At 41.5% G+C, this 13678-nt stretch overlaps 2 protein-coding genes and 1 long non-coding RNA gene across 3 annotated transcripts in view; 2 read left to right on the top strand and 1 right to left on the bottom strand.

The window, feature by feature from the left end:
• Positions 1-13678, top strand: part of LOC144987275 (uncharacterized) — a 371740-nt gene that overhangs the window by 87750 nt on the left and 270312 nt on the right. The window lies entirely within an intron of this gene.
• Positions 1-13678, bottom strand: part of LOC144987246 (uncharacterized) — a 204136-nt gene that overhangs the window by 64263 nt on the left and 126195 nt on the right. The gene's annotated exons all lie outside the window — the stretch shown is intronic.
• On the top strand, positions 5603-8101 carry LOC144988508 (uncharacterized). The gene is made up of 2 exons (XR_013652434.1): positions 5603-5728; positions 7193-8101. It is a non-coding gene; the product is annotated as an uncharacterized LOC144988508 (long non-coding RNA).

Raw genomic sequence — 13678 nt, 5'->3', positions numbered from 1 at the left:
GAGAACAATGACTCAAAATGTCCATCAACTATCTCAGTCGTGCTGTTGAACATTTTTTAAATGCTGGTTTGGCAAGATTCTTGTTTACATTTTGATTGGACAATTCCATAATAGTTGGTAGTGTAGTTAATCTTCTAAAAGTTGCACAAATATAACAGTGATAAACATTTTGATTGACACTGCAATTTGGGCACTTTATTATTCTAATGATGTTACTTCGATGTACTTAAAATCACTTAAAAAAAAAGAAAGTTGACACATTAAATTACATGTGGTATTTCTATTTTAAGGTCTTTTCCAGCAATATTTTCTGGAAACCGTGCACGTTTTAAAAGAAAGGCACCTGATGCACCAAGACCAACATGTGCACGATTGTTAGAACTACAGTTCTGCCTGTTGCCCAACAATTCATCCAGAACTCCAAGGGATGAAACTGTTCTTTTGCAAGCGGGATTAGGAAGGAGAACTGTCACTATTGCAGATGATGCTGATCATGCAGAGGTGAAGCAACTATTATAACATTGCAGAAAATTTTTGGACCGTGCTCAAATCCAATTTGCCATTCAGTTGATAGACCTTTGTGTTTTTCAGTTTTATGTAATTTGTAGATTTCTGGTATTATTTTTTAGTTTTACATCTCTGCTTAATTTGCATTGAGACAGGGCTTTATAGAACATTACATGATTTGATTTGATGTTTGATTCCAGCTGCTTACAGTTTTTCTCAGTCGCTTTAGTACAATTCTCAGATCAGAATTGAAGTTTGCAAATACGTGTGTGCATTTCTCAAAACAATTTGTTCAAACAGCAAAACACTATGGATTTCTTGCAAAAGCCTGTAACTTGCTCAAAATCTTTAGTTCATCTCTCAAAACTAAGTCTTTATGTCATTGAACATGTCAGTGCCATCAGAATGTCAAGTCCTTGTGTCATTGTCTACGAACAAGACAGTCAAATTACTTAGTCATGTTGTCAATATAACTGTGTACTTTAGAGGGAGGTTCTGATGTAAACTATGGCTAAAGTTTTGTTGACAATTATTGTAAAGTGTAAGTTACACCTTTTTTGTGTGGTTGCAAGAGACTGGACAAGATTCACATTTACACTTTTATTGTTCATATTGTAATTTGTTGACAGACCATGTCATACCAACATAGAAAAAACCCACTGCAAACAGTAACACAAAGGGAAAAAAAGATAGGACAATATTCTGTACAACAGTACAGGCAGTGCAGTAGGAATTGGTGTGGTCTTCCTACACCTCTTGTCGTTCCTGTATGTTAGGACACAAATTCTCATCCACATCACAGCGAATATCCTCTCTTGCAATCCAGCGAAATATGTTTGTCACATTATGACAACTTGGTCAACCGTTTTGGAGTTAATGACTTATACGATGAACTAATGACTAGGTGTTTTGAGGAGTAAGACTATTGCACAGTGAACTATATAATACATTTTGATCAACATGAAATAAACAATTGATAATGTAGCAAAGAGCAGAGAATTGTACATAATCATTTGCATGGATGTACCAAAGCAATTGCAACTTGTTCAAAGAAGTGAGAAACTGCTTATATGATGTGCACAAGTGACATCATGAAGATTGAACAAATAGTTTTGTGAATTTCATTCTGATGTGAGAATTGTACTAAAGCGACTGAGAAAAACTGTAATAAAAAATGTTCACACTAATAAGCATTGCTCAATGAATGCCAGAAATCCAGAAAACGTCAGTCACATGTCACTGTCGGTGATCTGTTCATGGACTGTGGTATTATTATTAATCCAAATTTCTTTATGTTCAGATAAATAGGGTTCTACTTGAGGAATTTTCGAAACTACAAAGTTTGCGTGGTGGATGGCTTCTTCAAAAAGCCACTGGTAAGACTGATGTTATGGTTTTACAAAACAGTTCTCCCCCCATTTAAATTTAGGGTGTAATTTTTTGACGACTTTTGAAAGAATACTTGTCTCGCACAACAATAATGACATTTTTACATCAATGTTCTGTATTTTTCAAGGTGGGAGTGGCCAAAGGAAGATGGCTCCATTGGCCCAATCCTCCAATGGTTACAGTTCAAAAATTCTGAAGTCTTCCTCCAATAATGGAAAAAACACAATATACATTGTTCCTTTACAAGAAACAATTGATACAGCCCCGCTACCCTATAATGCACCAGAATTTGACAAAATGCCAAAGAATGACTGCATGACCTGCGGTACATCTATACCACTGCAACTGCTTTCTCTTCACATTGAGTCCTGTCAATGTGTCGTGAGTGATCCAATTCATTATTGTTATGACTACATTACATATAGTAATTGAAATTCATTGTCTTTAAGTTTCTCTTGAATGAAACTTAAGTTCTCTTTAGTTGTATTTTAAAAGTTGTTTTTAAGTTTAATAATTAGGACAAATACGTAATCCCCCACACTTGCCCTTTTCTTTTCTAGGATTTGGAACCTGGAGCAGGAGAAGAAAGTGATGGAGAACCAGTTACAGGTGGTCAGTAAGAGAGTAAAAAAAATAGAAAAAAAGTCTGTCATTTTATTTATTTATTTTTCACAATAATTTGGGAAAGATTCTGAAAAATATAATGGGGTTAAATTCATAGGTTTTTTTTTTCAAATTTGCCACAGATGTAGTAAGAAAGTAGAGTTATAACTTTGAGTATCTTCCATTTAATTTTTACCGTTTCTAAAAATAATCATGATTATTTAGGTTTGGTTTATGATGTTAATTTGACTGTTACAGGATTCCTGCCCCATATGTGGAGAGACGTTCTCCACTGACCTGATGCCCCTCCATGCAAGTTCTTGTGGGGAAAGGTTGGTTTCTGTCTGTAACTGTTGGTCACACTTTTTGGTTTAACATAGTCATTGGGAGAGCTATGTTTTAAAAGTTTTATGGTAATTTCAGTTAGACACACTATTTTTCATAAGGATATTGTTGGATTCAGACGTACTTCAATTATTAGAATATGTATCTTGCCATCTAGCTTTCCTCAGATGGATTACGTGACACAAATTCCAGTAGAGCCAAGTACATCACGGGGGGTTCCCATAAGCAGCAGTATTCCTGAAAGCAGCAGCTCTTCAAATTTCAGCTTGTTGACATTTTCTTCACCACAAAGCAGATCCTCCAGCTTGGAAAAGAGCTGAAGATCCAGAGAGAGCCTCAGTGCTATACAGGAGGTTTTTACTGGAGCAGAAAGAAGATGAGCCAACCCTGAAAGTGAAACTGGATTTGAGAGAGAGTGTTGAGGAACAGGAGGAGAGACTAATCAGTTTTTACAAGGTCCATAAAGTTGATTGGGCCAGACCACTCCATTGTAGATTGGAAGGTAATCCACATTTTCCCAAAATTATTCATTTTTTTGTTTCAAATGCCAATTTGTAATTAAAAAAATATGTACAATAGCTGCCCTGATCAAGTACTACTTGATCTATCATGTTTGTTTCTGTCAGGTGACGTAGCGACGGGTGAGGGTGTTAAGCGGCATTTCTTTAGCCTAGTGATACAAAAGCTGCAAACTGGATTTTCACTGGATTTTGGTAAGTCTCAGATGTACATCATTTAACAGCCTCACACACAACCCATCCTTCTATTTTTTATTGTCTCATAAGTCCTTGCAATTTTAATGGCTTAGCCCAGTCATCACTGACCTGTGCTTTGTTTTTTGTTCATGCAGGAAATAGAACTGGGACACTATTATTTGAGGGTCAAGCTGATCATCTCACTCCTTCAACCTCCAAGGTTCTTTTACAGAGTGACTTGTTCAAGATGGCTGGCAGGATGATAGGTCACTCTTTTCTTCATGGTGGTCCTCCCCTAACGGGTATAAGTCCTGCAATCCTGCATGTTTTGCTGGGGGGCTCCCAAGAAACAGCACCCATTGTGCTTGAAGATGTGGCAGACATTGACATCCGAGAGACAATAGAGCTGGTAGGTTTAAACTCTAACACAATGCATACTTCATGAAGACAGAAGTCATTTTCCTAAAGGCAAGTATGTTATTTTAAATCTCTCCATTAAGCTCACAACAACTGGAAAGGCCGATGTCTGCACTCTCACAGAGGATCAAAGAGAATCTGTCGATCACTTGGCTTTATCTTGGGATCTTCCTGTGCTGACATCAACAAACCAGCGTGGCTTTTACAAAGTCTGCTTCAATATGCGGTGAGGTCAAAAAATAGCTGGATATTAGAGATACGTCATAGCAGCAATTACCTTTTTCTTTGGGGGCCTAAAGAAAAGTGGAAACAATCGAATAAAGGTACTGTTAGGACCTAAAAATGCAACTATGTAATTGGTATAGTGGGGCAAAAACCTCTTTAGTCTGACTTAAAATGATGAAAGAGTCTTGAATTTTCCTCATTGATCCACTTCAACTGTGAGAGACATAATCTTCTGAATAGAAATCTAGTAAATTACATTCATCACTTCTAAGTTTGGTTAGGAGGACTCAGATAGAAATGAAATCTTAAATTTCACAATAATATAGGGATATTGTGAGAGAGTCAATGGATGTCAAACATACAGTGTTTGTTTCACTCCAGAGATTTTTGTGATAGGGAAGCAACTGTATTATGGTCATAGACACACTTCAGTTAGTGCTCTCCATGAAATGTTGTTCAAACCAAATATGAAAAGCACCCCATGTAAATAACAATCTTACAAAGTTATTGAGAACCACGCATGTTGTAAATCAAAGCAACTACTGCAATTTAGCATAATAATTCTGTTTTTAAAGAATGTATTCTTTTTTTATTTCATATGTATTAGTCTGTGACATTTCATAACGACCCAGTCATTACTCCTTAAACTAGTTAAAAAACAATTCCAATCTTTCTGAAGGTGCTTGGGCGAACCTCACAGCAAATCCACCAGCTAAGAGAGGGCCTGCAGGAGTCAATGTTGTGGCCACTGTTGGAGGCAAGACCAGATGTTCTTGTTCTGGTTTTTCCTGGTCAGAAAATGGCTGAATGCAGTGCTCAGGTATGCTGTTCAGCATTCTGATTCAACCATATGAGTTTTTTATTTATTAATTAAAATAGTAATAATTTCATCTTATTTGTATACAGATGGTCCTGCAAAACATAATTTGGCCTGAGGATGAGGAGCAAAATGAAGATGGATGCTCTGTTGCAGTCAAATCTTTAGTTGCTGGTGTTACGTGCCGAGTCTTTCGAGGGTGGATGAGCTTTCTTCTTGCTTTGGATCATTAGTTGTGTTAATTGAACGCGGTGGTATCTGGGAGGCGGTCTGCCCATCTCCTTTCTTCTAGGTTGGACGTCATTGCCTCGTCGTCCTGGTTGGCCTGTCACTCCATCTACAGCGTCGGCCCCACCCCTCTGCGCTGGAGGCACGGACACATAAGCTGACGTGGCCCAAGAACCAGGGCGGCTGACTCTTCAGCTCGCCATTTGTGTTCTGTGCACTTATTTGTGTTTCGTTTCGGTTCTTGGCACAGTAGAATGATTTCTACTTATCCTTGTCATGTCTAAATGCTTCTTTTTACGGGCATATGTTCTTTGATTATTGTTAACAGTGTCTACATCACGTTGTGATCCCATGTGGGAGGATATCTGTGTGACAGAACCAGTTGTAGCTTACTGCTCCAAATAAATCAGTTAATACGGATCTGTTGTATTGCTGATTCCCTTTTCACTCCCACACCCCGGGGTCGTAACAGCTGGGTATCTACGCAAGTTTGTGGAGACAGGTACATGTGTTTTTTTGTAATATGCACTGTGAAAATGCACAGGTGTAGCTGTCATAGAATTACTTATGTAAGTGATGGTAAGAATAAGTGAATGACTTTAAGATCTACCTAAAATGGTTTCAATAGTACTGAGCCCGTGTCCTGACATTAAGATATAAAAATATATCTTGTTCCCACAGATTAATATCTTGTTCCCACAGGTTATTATGTCGTTCGCACGAAATACTATTCCGTTCCCACAAGATACTATTCCGTTCCCACAAGATACTATTGCGTTCCCTCAAAATACTATTCCGTTCCCTCGAAATGATTAACTCATGCGAACGCAATAATTATGTCGTGCGAACGCAATAATTATGTCGTTCGAACGCAATAATTAATCCGTTCGAACGCAATAATTATTCACGTCATAAGTCATTCACGCGGATGTGCTCTCTGTACGCCGGCAAAACTAAGCCGCTTTCAGCGGCAACTTCCGTGTCTCTGTGACCCATATTCGTTCAAAAAAGGAACATGAAAAACAAAAATGATCACTTTATTACAGTCTCAATGAATATAAGAAAAATATCAAAAGATTTATGATAACTAGGCTGCATTGTCATACGATAGCTCCTGCTAGGCTACTACTAGCGCCGCCGCAGAGCTCTTTGATGTATGCCGGCATTTGGGCAACTGGCTGGTCTGTTGTCAGACAGCTGATATTGTAGTTTAGGGTCGAATAGGAATAATAATATTCAGGACTTGTCTTTTATTAACTTTAGCAGTCAGTTGCTTTACATTCGAAGGCTATTAGGCTACATGCTAACTGACTAGCCGATCATTGATCCTGTTATTAATTTACGTCATAGATTTACAGCAGATACCTTCACATTTCTGTCTGTGTGTGTCTCTTTACATTGCATTGCATATTTTTCTTACATTCATTGAGACGGTAATAAAGTGATCATTTTTGTTTTTCATGTTCCTTTTTTGAACGAATATGGGTCACAGAGACACGGAAGTTACCGCTGAAAGTGGCTTAGTTTTGCCGGCGTACAGAGAGCATATCCGCGTGAATGACTTATGACGTGAATAATTATTGCGTTCGAACGGATTAATTATTGCGTTCGAACGACATAATTATTGCGTTCGCACGAGTTAATCATTTCGAGGGAACGGAATAGTATTTCGAGGGAACGCAATAGTATCTTGTGGGAACGGAATAGTATCTTGTGGGAACGGAATAGTATTTCGTGCGAACGACATAATAACCTGTGGGAACAAGATATTAATCTGTGGGAACAAGATATATTTTTATATCTTAATGTCAGGACACGGGCTCCGTACAATAGACATAGTACTGAGCAGGAATTATATTTGTCTCAGAAAACTGTTTTGCACTAATATACTTATTTAAAACTTGGTTTTAGTTAACATTCTCTTTATTTTTAACATATATTCTCTGTGTCATCTGTTGTCATTTAGTCACTGAACACAAACGGAAGCAACTGGTGAAGTTTTGGGTTGGCTGGGAGAGACCCATGCAGGACATGCAAGTGGAGGTGAAACCGGCAGACCATCCAACATCGTCCACCTGTTTCCACATTCTACGTTTGCCAAGTCATTACACAAGTTACGATCAATTTAAAGACAGTTTGGAATGCTGCATTGCAACTAATGACTATGGTTTTGGACTTATATGAAATCTGAAAACAAGAGTTTGGCTACATTCTGTTATTAAGCCATGTTACACACAATTTCTACAGCACTGTTTGTTTAAAAAATAACATTTTTGTTTAATGGTTATTTCAGAATTTTTAATGGTGACTGTTATAAACCCTAAACATCTTGTCCTTTCCATGGTATGGATAACCCACTCAAAAACGTAAGAATTTTGCATTTTTAAATTTATACTGGCTAAAACCTCAGCCCAAGAAAATGGATGTTCATTTGCCTAACGTCAAGTCCTGCGCAGAATTTTGTTTTGTTCCATTTTTTTGGTAAATTTGTTCATCAGCCTCAAAATTTGGAATTCTTATGATTTTCCTTCAATGCAAGACCATTCATTAATCTTTTGAAAGAAAACCTTACCACAGAAAGTTTAGCATTCAAGCTCTCAACATTCCTCTCTGGTGCTGTCTTGGTAATATGGAGGGTGTTCATATCCCTCCTTAAGTTTTAATATAATTTTCAAAAAGCGATCAGATTCTCCTACATATCTGATTAGATCTGTTTCATTTAATCTTTTTTTTATCTCCAGCTAAAAACATCTGCTACACCGTTTTAAAGATCTGCTTCAAGATTTTTGACTTAAGACCTGCTCAGATATTGTTGTTGTAATTAAATGTCTAAACTTGTTTTTTCAAACTATTATTAAATATATGATGAAAGTGGTTTCTGTTTGCAAGGACTCAATTTGATCACATAACTCAGATAACACATTTCTCTTAGTAAGATTACTGCATTTAAACTCAAGATGAGCAGTTAAACTCATTGCCTGCTTGGAAGCCATCTCCTCTTTTAAGTTATTGATTTTATAGCCATTTACCTGTTCGATGTAACTTTTAAAAAAGTGTGTGTCTTGCAAGTGCGTTTAATTTAATATTTAGATTATTCTTTTTAAATTCATCTATCGCAAAAATGGGTTAAGGATTTTGGTTTTGACTGCACGTTGGATCCGGGGAAAACGCAGGCCCTCCTGTCTGCTCTCAGACAGCGCCATGGCCGCAAGAAAAATGGGGATGATCATCCAGAGATTCAGTGTGCTTTGATGTGGTGCTCCACAGCTTCTACTGTCAGCCGTAAACGGCTGGCAGCTCAAATGAAAAATCACACTGAAAAACAGCTTCGTGATGACTCAGATGTCGTTGCGAGCATGTCAAGGGCTACTATTACAGAGTCCAGACGGGCACTTTCTGCTAGCCTTGATGAACACGCCTCCACATCCTCGGGCGGTACCTCCCTCATGAATAATCATGAGCAGACCCAGGTGACGGAAGTTGCCCCCTCCTTTGGCTCACCCTCCCCTGCTCCTCAAAATCTAAGGCTTAATAATCCTTTCTCGCTGGTGACCTCGACTCCTAAATCACACATTTCAGATCCTTCGGTTGTTTACCCGGATCTGTCTACCTTATCTTCAAGCTCCTTATCTGGTCATCCCGCACCCCCACTTCCTTCATATGAGTCTCTGCTGGCTGCATCTGGTCAGCCGGCTGATAACACCAGCAATAAAGCCTGTGATCCACTCCAGCGCTCGTTTTACGCACACACGCAGAAAGTGCCCCCCCCTTCAGCCCAGGCTTTCCCTTTGATTGAGATGCCTGACCCTCTGGCTGGTTTTCAAGGCAGAGGCCCTGTTATGCATGTGGCCAGGCCATGGTCTCCAGCTGAAGCCTTGGCGGAAGCCATCCCCTCTCCCAAAGATGACCCTTATAAAACCAAACAAACCATAAATAGGTTACGATCTGAGCAACAACCTACCCCTTCTGATCTTTGCACGGTTCTTAGGATCGTCTTAGGTCCAGCTTATGAAGAGCTCAGTAATGAACTTTCACCCATGAGGGACGGGGCCTTACTTCAGCGCCCAGACCCTTACTTTAAGTTTGATGTGGACTCCTGCCTTGACCGCATGGTTGGTAGATTCAAAAACAAACCTGACTATAATGCTATTTTGGCCTGTCGGATAAGAGATGATGAAGATATGCAGGAATTTCGGGCTCGTTTTTCCCATATCTTCCAAACAAATACCGGCCTTACTCACAGTGACACGCATTTTCTTCCCCTCTACAAAGACAGACTCCTTGGCTGTCTGCCACGCTCTGTGCGTGATGCCGTTGAAACTGTGTGTGTCACTCTTAACACCTGTGACCTCACTAACTTTCATGCTCATGTGGACCATGCGTGGGACAGATACCGTGCTAAATTGTCGGAAGAAAAGAACAAACCTCTAACTGTCTATGTGTCCATGCCTGAAGGGCAATGGACCCCCGCGCAGACCCAACCCCCTCCCCCTCCAGCTGCTGCTACATCTCACTCTACCTCAGCTGCACGACAGCCTCCTCCTCTTCCTCCTCCACCTTCGCGGCGTCCTGCCCCCACCCCTGTTTGTTACAACTGTCGTGAAGCGGGACACTTTGTTCGTGAATGTCCATACGCTTCTCCTGCTCCTCAGGACTCAACCACATGCTTTAAGTGCGGTGGCTGGGGGGGACATGTTGCCCGTGTCTGCCCACGACCTCCCCCCTCTGAACCTATGCGGGGTCGAGGAACTTCCCGTGATTTTGGTCGTGGCCGCAGGGGACGTGACTTTTCCAGACGTGATGGTTTTTCCTCTAACACACGACAGGGACGACCTCCTGCGTATAACAGAGCATGACTAACCGCCGAACAGAAAGATGTCATACAACAACAGCAGAGGTTGTTGGAGGGACTTTTATATCACAAACAAGCTACCGACGTCCATACAGACACAGACATAGTCACTGTCGCTTATAACAGCTCCCTTTCCACACCAACTGTTACGTTACTGGTTTCTGGCAGAGAAGTTCTCTTCCTCTGTGACAGTGGAGCAACCAAAACCACATTGAACTTTAAAATAGATGACATGACATTTAGCGGCAAAACAATTACAGTCAGGTCAGCTAATGGCGAATTGACCAAAGAAAAAGTCACAGATCCACTTTTGTTTGTTGATCCTGTCAGTAACCTGCAGACGGAACTGTCTGCAATTTACTGCCCATCCTGTCCTGTTAATCTCCTCGGCAGGGATGCTGCCTTTGATCTGCACTTAGCTGTAGGTCGTCAGGGGGATGACTACAGGGTTATACGTCAAACTCCCCCGCAGCAGCTCATGTGGCATGAGGATGACGGTGACTGGCAGGGTACTGGCATCTTATATGCCTATAGGTTGCCTGACCACTATGCACATTCTCTTCTTGCCGCCTCCTCTGCTGCTTTAGAGTATGTGGCCCCGAATGTTGCTGATGTTCACCCACCTATAACTCTGCATGTTACCATGCGTTATGATCCTTCGATTATGACTGATCTTGACTATGCTGAAAAGCTCGAATCTTTTCAGACTGAGGTTTTCCAAGTTACAGATCTTTTCTTTAATGCCTCTGGTTTTTCGGCTGCCGCAGTAACACTTCCGCCCCATCTCGAACCCCTCTTCACTGAGGTGGCCCCTCACATCGCCTTATCTGGGTCCTCTGATGTGTTTTGGGAGGACTGTGGCCACCTTGTGTGTGAAGGCTTATCTGCAACCGATTGGTTGCCATGCACAGATCGTAAAGATATCTTCCACTCTCGCCTGACAGGGCTGTTTAAATTGCCATTTGCCTTTACGGCCGTGGGTTCTTTCCGCATTGAACGCCAGTGTGGGTCAGAGAGCAGATGCTCCTCTGACCCCCCCCCCCCCCCCCCCCCCCCCCCGCGAGTACCCCTTCCGTCATATTGCCTGCAATCTTCTGGCTCCGCTGATCAGGCCTCTGATTTTCTGTTTGATAACCAGGACTGACCCCTTAAAAGCATTCCTGAGGATCTCTGGTCTGCAGGACCTTCTGATGTGGGTCTCATAAAAGATGTAGCCCCTGTTGTTATTACACCTAAATCTGGCTTTCGGCCCTATGTTAGGCAATATCCTTTAAAACCAGACGCCGTCGGTGGCATTCGTCCCATGATTGAATCCTTTTTGAAGTCAGATGTTATTGTTGAATGCCCGGATTCCCCCGTCAATACACCCATTTTTCCTGTCCCAAAAGCTCCTCCCAGTGTTGGTTGGAGGTTAGTTCAGGACTTACAAGCTGTTAATTCAAATGTAATTTCCAGAGCCCCTCTTGTGCCAGACCCACACACTTTGTTAAACGATTTGCACCCGCAAAGTCGATTTTTCACTGTGGTGGATTTGGCTAATGCTTTTTTTTCAATCCCTGTTTCGGCATGATCTCAATTTTGGTTCGCTTTCACGTTTGAGGGCAAAAGACTCACTTTTGCGCGACTGCCTCAGGGGTTCACTGACTCCCCTTGCATTTTTTCAATGGCCATGTCTGCAAACCTTTCAAAGTTTCAACCTCCAGGGGGCTCCCAGCTTTTACTTTACATTGATGACATTTTGCTGGCCTCACCTACCGAAGACATTTGTCTTTCTGATTCTATTGCATTGCTCCATTTCCTACACTCCCAGGGCCACAAATGCAGTAAATCTAAAATCCCACTGGCCCAAACACAGGTTAAATTTTTGGGACATTTAGTTTCTGCCTCTGGCAAAACTATTTCTCCCGAAAGGATTTCCACAGTTTGTAAATTGCCCCTCCCTTCTACTCGTAAACAGTTGATGTCGTTATTAGGGACCTTTAATTACTGCAGACAGTGGATTCCAAACTACTCTCAGATGTCTGCCCCTCTTTATTCTTTGTTATCTGGCCCTTCTGATGTCAAAGGCTCTGCCTCTGTGACTCTCACTCCCCAGCACCTGCAGTGCATCGAGCAGCTGAAATCTGCTCTTTCCTCTGTGCTCTCTTTAAAACTGCCTGACTACTCTGAACCTTTTCATTTATTTTGTGACATTAAGGACGGCCACATGACTGCTGTGCTTAGTCAGAAACATGGAGTGGCTTTTCGCCCTTTGTGTTATTATTCCAAAAAACTCGATAATGTTACTCTCGGTCTCCCTCTTTGTGTTCAATCTGTTGTTGCTGCTGCAGAAGCAGTTTTGGCCAGCGCTGAAATTGTTCTGTATCACCCCCTCACGCTGCATGTTCCACACGCAGTTTCTGCGTTGTTGAATCAAAATCGCATTTCATTTTTGTCCCCAGCAAGACATCTGCACTGTATGACAGTCCTGTTGTCACAACCGCACATCACTGTTCGCAGATGCACAATTTTAAACCCAGCCACTCTTCTGCCCACTTCTGAAGAGGGTGAAGCTCATGACTGTTTAGATTGTTCCCTAAAGATTTTTTTTGCCTAGGATAGATTTAACAGATAAGCCCATTCCAAACTCATTGTGGCTTTTTACTGACGGTTCGTCTTTGAAAGATGACTTTGGGGTGACACACACGGCTTATGCTGTCACTACTCTGTCTGATGTCTTGCTAACGGACACACTACCATCCTCCTACTCTGCTCAGGCAGCTGAGTTAAAAGCTATGATTGCAGCTTTAAATTACACCTCGGGCTTCCCTGTCACAATTTATACCGACAGCAAGTACGTTTTTAATGCCTGCCACACACATACCGCCATGTGGCATTTACGACAGTTCTCAACCTCTTCTGGTGCTCCTGTAAAACATGCAACTCTGCTGAAAGAGCTTTGTCATGCACTGACCCTCCCATCAGCCCTCGCTATCGTTCATTGTCCAGCCCACACAGGAAAAAAGGATTTAGTGTCCCTTGGGAACGCGCTAGCTGACTTATCTGCTCGTTCTCTTGCTTTGAATTTACCTGGCACACCTGCCCAGCTCTTGTTGTCAGACCCTGTTGACCACACTGTGCTATTACATCATCAGTCTCGACTGACTCCCTCTCCTGACATGCATGTTGCTTCTGACACAGGCATCCTTATACACGGACCCACGAACAAACCTGTTCTACCACCTACATTATATTCATGGGCGGCATGCGTTTCACATGGTGCTTGCCACGTCACCACACGGAAGATGACAGATTCGGTGCAAAAAGTTTTTTACTGCCCAAATTTTCAGAAGACGGCCCAGAAACACGTTCGTGCATGATTGATTTGTTTACGCCATAACGCTCAGGGTGCTGTTAAAACGCGACGCGGTTCTTTTCCTCAACCAACTGAACCTTTCCAACATATTCACATGGACTACATTGAGCTAAACAAATCCCACAATTTTAAATATTGTCTGGTTATTGTTTGTGCATTCAGTAAATGGACAGAAATCCATCCTACTGCCTCGGCAAATGCAGACTTTACATGTAAGATCCTGCAGTCAGCTATTTTTCCTCGTT

This window comes from Oryzias latipes, chromosome 2 (genome assembly GCF_053564925.1).
Source record: "Oryzias latipes strain Hd-rR chromosome 2, Olatipes_Hd-rR_3.1".
Lineage (NCBI taxonomy): Eukaryota > Metazoa > Chordata > Actinopteri > Beloniformes > Adrianichthyidae > Oryzias > Oryzias latipes.
Note: the sequence above shows the minus strand (reverse complement) of the source record. Positions and strands in the feature narration are given on the sequence as shown.